Here is a 9,363-nt window from a genome sequence, read left to right as displayed (position 1 = left end):
GAATTAATCAAAATCCCTACCCCTATTAATACTTTTTTCCTTCATAATGGAACTTTTTTAGAAGAAAAGAGTGGCAGGGAAACATGAGAGGCTAACAAACTGAAGTCATTGATTTCTGTTTTCCTACACCTTTCATACCTAACAAAAGAAGACGTGCAATATAGTTCTCATTTTAAAGTATGGGATATATTCACAATGGGAGCTGAATAAGAAAGAAAGAAAAATCCAAGATGAAGGAATACGTTATCGATAGCTCTGCCTGTTTATTTACAGCAAAGGATATAATAATTCCTTGCCTGTGTATTGAACCCCAATAAATCCATACCTTCTCCATCTGAAGAAGATAATAATCAATGAAATCTTGTGGCTCATGCAGAGAGTGAGATTCCTTGTGTTTCTCTATTTCCTGCTTTGCAAACACGTGGATAATATCTGTTAGGGATGTAACCCTAGGCTTGGCTTGGCAATGTATATAAGCTGTGATTACTTTACTGTTACTTTAAATGCTTAAGAGATGCAATTGGTTTGTTACCTCAAGCAGCCATAAGAGGGAGCCAGAATGGCTGTTAGCTCTCTGTTTTGTTAGATGCTGGTCGGTGTATTGTGAGGTATTGTGATTTGCTACTGTTAGCTATATTTTGTGTGTTAGACTGACTATTTTGATAACTGAATTACTGAACCGTGTATGACTTGGACTGTTAACCGGACTCTGAATACCTCTATATTTCTACATAGTAAACTACTATATTTTTATACTATTAGTGTCTCTGTATGCTGTTTTTTTGCGTGTTATTCCATATCACTCTCATTACGCTTCTCTGCATACTTGCTCTTCTAACGGGGAGCTTAATTACTCAACAATATCCACAGAAGCCAGGGCTTTCTTGTGAGGGCTTGGGAGGTACTTCATTAATTATGGGAACAAATCATACACCTAACAGAAAAAGAAAAGGAAAAGTTATTTATTCCCTGCCCTAACTAAAGCAGGGAAGGGGAAAACACATCAAAAGTCTTGAATCCCTGCATGCCCACAAGAGATTCTTGTAGAGAGCTTAAGCTTGCAATAAAACTTTATTCTTTATACTCATTTGAACATTTGAATGTCCTGATTTCCTTGGCGCCTGATATTGATAACTTATGGGCTCAAGCTGTTGGAAGCTTGAGAGGGACATTCCAAGCTATTAGACTACAATTGGAAGCAGTAGGTATGTTCAGCTAGGAGAAAAGGAAGACCATCAGGGGACAAATACATGCCATTATATATTTGGAGGAATGCTACACACAGTAGAAGAGAGGCAGGATAGTTCAGAATTATTTCAGAAGATTTGGCAGAAACCATAGGCTTAAATAATAAGAAACTAAAGGTTGGATGTGTATCAAGAAAAAATATATACCAAGAACCATTCAGTGATGGACTGACCCAGGAAAAGGTGGACTATCCTTTGCTAGAGGTGTTTAGACATGGGATGGATGGCCATCTCCTCCTGGTGTGATGGATTCTTCCACAGGGAGACCCACTTTGGTGTAGTGGTAAAGGCACCATCCTAGAAACTGGCAGGCAGTAAGTTCTAGGCCTAATAAGGCACTAAGTCGACTGGATGACCTTGAGTCAGTCTTTAGGAAGTGGCCAATGCTAAACCACTTCCAAAATCTTGACAAGAAATCTGCCGAAACCTGTCCAGGTTCACTCAAGGACACACACCCACACGCACACACACACACAGAGAGAGAGAGAGAGAGAGAGAGAGAGAGAGAGAGAGAGAGGGAAAGGGAGAGAGAGAGAGAAGAAGAAACTTCCTCTATGCTTTCCATTCTAGGGTTCCATGAAAATACTGGTGGTAACATTGTTTGGGGGGCTTTGTTTCCTTAGTAGAAAACATGATTCACCACATGAAAAGAGTCACCAATGAAATTCAGAATAATTTTAAGGGCTTGAACCAGCTTCTGAAAGTTTTCATCTTCAAGATCAAACATATGTCCAAAGCTCAAAGCACATATGACATTAGCAATCACATTTAGTACTGAAAATGAAGGGTCAAATGGCTGCCCTGCAATTAAAGATATTTCACAATGAATTAGATAAAAGGAGGGAGGAGCCCAAACTGAGCAATCAGTAATGAGAAAAAAAGGTAACTTCAAAAGATCCCATCTAACTTATCAGAAAGTGAAAACGAACAGCAGGAGACTTGTACTTTCATCCATGCAAGATGTAACAAAACTTGTTAATGCCATCTTACAATAAAGTAGAATCAGTTCATCTTGTCATATCCCTTATCTAATCAATTTGGGAGATTGACAGGGGGTGAAGGAGGAGAAATGGGAACTGTCTGTTAAAAAAAAACACAAACAAATTGAATGCAACTATTTATATTTAAAATTACCAAAATGGAAAAGATTTTGACAGATGAGGATTTGACTCATTACCCCAACTGACATACCTTTTGTTTGTCTAAAGATCTCCACCAATGTCTGAGCCACGTCTTCTATCTGAGGCTCAATGCTTTTCTTTCCCAGGCCCAGCTTCCGCAGAGAAGTGACGCCAATACGTCGCTGCTGTTTCCAGGTGTGGCCATTGGAGAACATAATTCCTGAGGGCATCATCAGACCATGATAAATGATTCCTGATTACCTTTGTGTTAAAAAACAACAACAGTGAGGTCCAATTCTTGTAAAACGTCTCTCTGAATTTCAGGTGGGAATACCAAACCTTGGGACATGTTGCCATTTTTGTAAAATTCTGGACCTGTTATTTTTTTCTTTACAAAATATTTATTCATTTTGGGATTCACACGGACATTGGGAGACATACGTGCTGTGATGACCACTGGCGCAGTGCTTATCAACCTCTGGCATATATGGACATCAAAATCTTCTAAGATGGTGTAATTGCTCATGCACAAGAACATATCTTATAGGCCAATGATGGCAAACCTTTTTTGGCTGCCATGCCAAAAGTGGGGGAAGCACAGGGGGGTCGTGCACTGGCGTGCCACACCCATAATGCTATGTCTGCGATCAGCAACACACACACACAAACATGCTTTTGCCACAGTTTTCTCACCTTCCTCAGGCTCCAGAGGCTTTCTAGGAGCCTGGGGAGAGCAAAAACAGCCTCCACCCCCCCACCCCCCGGACACCCACCAGAGGCATCAGGAGCTTCCCTGAAGCCTCCGGAGGGGAAAAAATGAACCTACGGGGAACCCAGAAGTTCAGGAATGGTGACTTCTGGTTTGTCCATAGGGCCATTTTTCTCCCTCCGGAGCCTTCAGGGACCTTCAGGAGACTTCCCTGAAGGCTCTGGAGGGAAAAAAAAAAAAAAAAAACAGCCCTACGAGCAAACAGGACGTCCATTCCAGAACTTCCAGAGTGCCCTGACAAATGGCTATGCGTGCCATAGATTCGCCATCACGGTTATAGGCACAAGAGACAAGATGTTCTCAGGGGTGGCAGAATCCATTTGTAACTCCCTCCTACCACATTGAAACCAACCACCAAAATAGGCAAATGGCTTTTTTATTCATCTAATTTAATCAGGTTCCTATTGCATTTATGTGCCAAAGATTGACTGAAATATTTTAAATTGCTTTTATGGGGCTGAGTTTCAGTGGTTGGTTAACACCACCAAAACAAAAACAAAAAACCTGATGACAATGCCATCCATTTCCAGATCATGCGCCATTTCTTCTGAGGTAAAGTCTATTGTTTTAAGTGTCAGTATGAATTGAGGTGAGAGAACCAGGGGGAAGCTCATGGTTGCCATAGGGATTATAATTCCTAAGCAACGTTGGACCCATCTACACCTTTTTGTAATTGAATTTCCCCCAGTAAAATGTGCTCAAATAGTTTATTCATCTTCCATGATATCATATCTAGATGACATCTTTTTTCCAGATGGACCTAATATCTGCCACCAGTTATGCTTGCCAACACCCTGAGAGCAAATCTATTAACATTTCAACCTCTATGACCCATGAAATACTTATCAGGCAATGGGGAATTGCACCAACTGTGGATAAGATATTCTGTCCTGGCCAGCTCTAATCATCATTTGATCGCCATTAAAACCTGGCCCATACTTCATGACCCCTAAACTCCTATGACCAGCTGGGTAGATGTGGCTGGGTGGTCATGTGACTGGGTGGGTGTGGCCAGCTCAACATCGCTCACATTGAGGGGCGCTTTTCCTCACCCAGCCTCTCATGACTGTGGGGGATGCTGCAATGGCCGTAAGTGTGAAAAACGGTCATAAGCCACTTCTTCAGTGCCGTTGTAACTTTGAATGATCACCAAATGAACTGTTGTAAGTCAAGGATTACCTGTACAAAAATACAAACAGCTTCTTTGCTTGCAAAAAGCTACCCTAAATACCAATCATTAGATTAGAAATGGGGGAATATACACCGAAGATCAATGACAGTCACACCCAGAGCTACAAATAAGGCAGGGTGTCAGAGCACCCCGAGAAATTAAAATAGTTAAAATGAAATAATAACTACCAGCAGCCAACTCTTGCTCATAAAGTGAAACCCTTTAGCAGAGAAGTCATTTAAGCTCTCCAGAAAGTGGTTGGGCATACTTGGGCTACAAAATGCCAAGCTAAAGAGACAAATTAACCAAATATTTATAGGCGACCCAGGTTCAAGTCTCTGCCCTCCCAAGCTTGTCAGGATCACAATAATACCACAGATATCTAAATAAACTTCAAGCCTATGTTGGAAGACATAACTACCGGTTTTACCTGAACCTGTGTAAACCGGCTGAATCCTACCACTGCCCCAAACTACTTTTCCTGTTTTTCCCCACCCTTTTCATTCTATCTTACATACACCTGACCTTACATCACCTCCTCAATTTCAATCAAATATGCGAAAATCAAGAGAAGGTTGCTGTGTGTTCCTTCCAACACAATAGCAAATTATAAGAATGATCAACAGCCACACACACACACATACAAATTCTTGTGAAAAAGAACTTTTTCCTTGTGAAAGTATAGGAAACTCACAGCAACCTTCTCTTGATTTAATAGGAAGCAGAGAGAAAGCAGAGCTGCTTAACTCATGTTTTGCCTCAGTCTTTACGCAAAAGGAAACAATAGTCCAACCTACCAAAAATATAACTCTAAAAGACAGACTAGAAATGAAAGTTAAAATAAGCAAATAAAAGGTAAGAGAACAACCGTCTGATCTTGATGAATACAAATACAGTTTGATAGTTAACAATAATAAATAATGGTTAAAAAATAAGTAACAATTATTTGCACTTACCTCTTCCTTTTCCTAAATCCTTCAAGAAAGGTTGGTCTGGTCGAAATGAGAATTCTGGGAAGTTGGTCATTTCTTCTTTCACAGCTTTGAACCCAAACAGAACTATCATAAGTTGTTGCCCATACCACAAGGAGTAAATATTTCCATATCATTTTACAGGCTATCAGGTGGATCAAAGTTGAGAAATGTCACAATCAAATACACAGATTATGCCCATTTAATACTATATGCCACATACAGGTGTTCCTAAATCATGAATTCTAAGATTTTTCACCATATGCCATTCTCTCATTAGAATTCTTTTCTCTCTAAGATTCTTGCTAAGATTATATATATATTGTTCCTAACAATGAGAACAATCAACCAGTGGAACAATTTACCTCCAGAGGTTGTGAGCTCTCCAACAAAATAGTGGAACCCAGTATATAACTTTCTTCCCTAGGCAAAAGTATGTTACATTGCTAAGAGAACATGGAGCTGGAGAACATGCCGGAAGTGGAGATGCAGAGGCCGAAAGGGGCGCGGCGGTGAGAAGCTGGCATATGCCAGTCCTTGGCTTTGGGGGTTCCTGCTACCACCACCACCACCCCAGTCCCCAGCCTCGCCTGGCTGGCTAAGCCTGCCAGGCGTCAGGCCTAGCTGACTCGGTTGTCCCTTGTCCCTTCAGTCCAGCTTACCTGTTGCCTCATCTCTTGCCTGCTCCCTGCTGCATCCATTGCATCGGAGAGCTGCTGATTCTGCCTGTTGGTAAGTGACCCGTTTTTTTTTTCTTTTATGCTTTTAATGTTTTTTTAAAGAATATTTTATTTCTGGTGTATAGAATTTTTAAAAAATCATTTTATTTAAAAGTATTGAGTATAGAATTTTTAACATGGTTTATTTCAATTTATTGTTGATAGAATCTTTTTATTAAAATTGTCTTAGACTATTTAAAAAAAGATTCTATCAACAATAAATTAAAATAAACCATTTAAAAAAATTATATACTCAATACTTTTAAATGTATTGTGTATAGAATTTTTTTATCGTTTTATTTAAAAGTATTGTGGACAGAATATTTTTAAATGGTTTATTTTAATTTATTGTGTATAGAATATTTTAATGGGTTTATTTTAATTTATTGTGTATAGACTTTTTTAAAATGGTTTTTAAGGATTTTTTTTATTATTTATAGAATATCTTTAAAAAAATTATTTTAGGGAATTTTTATTTATTTATTGTTTATAGAATATGTTTATTACAAGAAAGGTTATTCCTTTTTGCAAATGTTTTATTTGTGATGCAATATGTTGCTTTTAAGTGTGCAGGTTGGTGCATGGTTTATGTGTCTCAAAATGGCTGCTTTTCTATGGGCAGGCCAGGTTGGTGCAAGGCTTTTTCCAGATTTTGTATGTTTCTGTGTGATACCTGGTTGTTTAGGTAATTGTGGTTCCTGGTTCTGTGAGCTTCCTGGCACTGACCTTTATAATTTCCCACAATGCCTTGATGGTTTTTATTCCAATGGCTTTGTCTTTCCTGTCCTTAGGGTTAGGGGAAAAAACTGGTTTCATCTGCAGTCTTTTGGGGGGCAATTGTTATTTTTTGGTGTTTTCCTGACACTGTCATAGTTTGTGTGTGCGGGTGTTTAATGTCCCGCAGTTATCTACACATTAATAATGATCAAATACTAATAATACTTCCTTACACATGTTAGTGACCTTTCCTTACATAATTGGTGTTTTCTTCATACTTTTATATTTTTGATTTCTGTTTCTGTTAGTTAACAATTGATAAAACAAATCTCATGTGAAAAAGTATTCGAAGCCTTCTTGATTTTAATTGTCAATTTATTCATTCCTGCACATTCTAATATTTTTCATTTTCATATCTTTGTTTTTCCACTGTTGTGCAAACACAATTCCAGCAGCTGTTAACATATGTAAAATTAAATATGTATTGTATTCCCTTTGAAATGCCCAACCAAATATTACTGGTTTTAAATCCATATCTTGCTTTACCATTGCTTCTAACCACGACACCACTAACTCTTGAATAGCTACTTGGTCTGTCCTGAACCTAATTCATATATTCCTGTTTTTTGAACTGAGGAATAAATTTCAAAAAAAGAAATCTGTATTGTTCTGTGAATCTACCTATGACATTCATTCTTGATGTAACTTCTTAGATGAAAAACTATATATTTCCTGCTTGTTGGGGGACATCCTTCCTGAAAAGACTACATTGTTGGGTGAAAACAGAGGTCCCTTCTGTTACCTGTAGTGTAGTCCTCTGCTTACAACCACAATCAAATCCAATATCGTTTTATAGTATTATTTAACAGGATGAAGAGGCAACAGAGTATGACCGCTAGGACAGTCATCTTTCCTATGTAAGTAGCTGTTTTATTGCTTTGTGTGCTTGTTTCATCCTTAATATAGTAACACAAGTAATTAAAGTCTTCCTTTCTGTATCTCTTTGTGCAGGCCATTCATTGGAGCAAGGTGGTCAGTGGGTGACTTCAAAACACAAAAGGAAAGTAATCTTCATTTTCTATTATTTTGGGTCCTGATTTCATCCTAATGCAGTGCATGCAATGAAAGAGTTCATTTCTGTATCTCTTTGTGCAGGCCATTCATTGGAGTCAGCGATATTGAAGACTGGCTATTTATTTTAACCTTGGAAGTCTTGTTGAATGCAATTCGGGACTCAAAATCCTTAGATGGTATAGCTATCAGGCAAAAGGAATACAGAGCTAGAGCATTTGCCGATGATCTGGTTGTTACCCTTTCACATCCTTTGAACTCAATAATCCAGATGAAAAATATCATAGCAAAATTTGGCATGGTGTCCGGGTTTAGACTAAATCAAAACAAAACGAAAATGATGGTTAAAAACATGACAGAGATTCAAAGAAAAAGACTTGTAAGCTTGGCAGGTTTTGAAATTGTCTCCAATGTCAAATATTTAGGAATACAATTCGCAGAATCAAATACAAAACTTTTCCTAAATAATTATGAAGTGTTGTGGCAAAAGATACAGAAAGATCTTCAAGTGTGGAAAAAGTTACAATTATTTTTGCTTGGAAGGATTTCAGTAATTAAAAAGAACATTCTACCTAGATTCATCTTTTTATTCCAGATGATACCGGTGCTTAAATCAGATAAAATTTTGTTAAAATGGCAAGCAACATTAAATAAATTTGTTTGGAAGGAGAAAAAACCGAGAGTAAAGATAAAGATTATGCAAGATACTCGTGAAAGAGATGGCCTTAGATTCCCAAACCTCAGATTGTATTATGAAGCTGCGGTATTGACGCATGTAGCAGATTGGTTTGGGAAAACAAAAACGGAACTGTTGAATATAGAAGGTCATGATCTTGTTCTGGGATGGCATGCATATCTTTTTTAGGAAGATAGGGTGGATAAAGTGTTTAACAATCATGTTCTCCGAAGTGCCTTGATGAGAATATGGAAGAAGCACCGGCCCAATTGGGATTATAAAATACCGCTTTGGTTGGATCTTGCAGACACCATGTGGATTACGAATACTAAGTCACTTGGGGGGTGTTTATATAAAGACATGCTTATTGCTGATGGGGACGAATGGCAGTTGAAAACTTTGGAACAACTGTTGGAAGAAGGAATTACTTTAAATTGGTTACATTATATACAGCTACAGAAGAGATGGAAAGAAGATTGTAGGGTCGGTTTTATGGATAAAGAAGTGGAACTGATCAAGCAGATAAAAGAGACTGGCCCAAAACAGGTTAAAAGAATATATAATGTACTGTTAGAAAGAGACTCAGAAAGTGAATTGGTTAAGGATTGTATGATTAAATGGGCTCAGAATTTTGATGAATCGGTTATGTTGGACACGTGGGGGAAAATATGGGTTCAGAATGTTACATTTACACAGTCACAGAATTTAAGGGAGAACTTTTATAAAATGTTTTACAGATGGTATTTAGATCCTAAAAAATTATCATGCATGTACCCAAATGTTCAACCAAAATGTTGGAGATGCGGGTGCCTAGATGCTACCTTGTTTCATGTATGGTGGACTTGCAATAAGGTTAAAGCTTTTTGGATAAAAATATGGTGGGTTATGCAAAATGTATTTA

General features: G+C 38.1%; 1 pseudogene across 1 annotated transcript in view; it reads right to left on the bottom strand.

Annotated features, from left to right (window-relative positions):
• Positions 1-850: 850 nt before the first annotated feature.
• LOC309393802 (cytochrome P450 2J5-like) overlaps positions 851-9,363 on the bottom strand; it is a 45,867-nt pseudogene continuing 37,354 nt past the window's right edge. Inside the window, exons 2-5 of the transcript in view lie at positions 5,265-5,424; positions 2,439-2,588; positions 1,888-2,048; positions 851-934 (exon numbers count right to left, since the gene is read on the bottom strand). The product of the transcript in view is annotated as a cytochrome P450 2J5-like (transcript). The remainder of the gene's footprint in view (positions 935-1,887; positions 2,049-2,438; positions 2,589-5,264; positions 5,425-9,363) is intronic.

Source organism: Natrix helvetica, assembly GCF_964273705.1.
Source record: "Natrix helvetica genome assembly, chromosome: 5".
Lineage (NCBI taxonomy): Eukaryota > Metazoa > Chordata > Lepidosauria > Squamata > Natricidae > Natrix > Natrix helvetica.
Note: the sequence above shows the minus strand (reverse complement) of the source record. Positions and strands in the feature narration are given on the sequence as shown.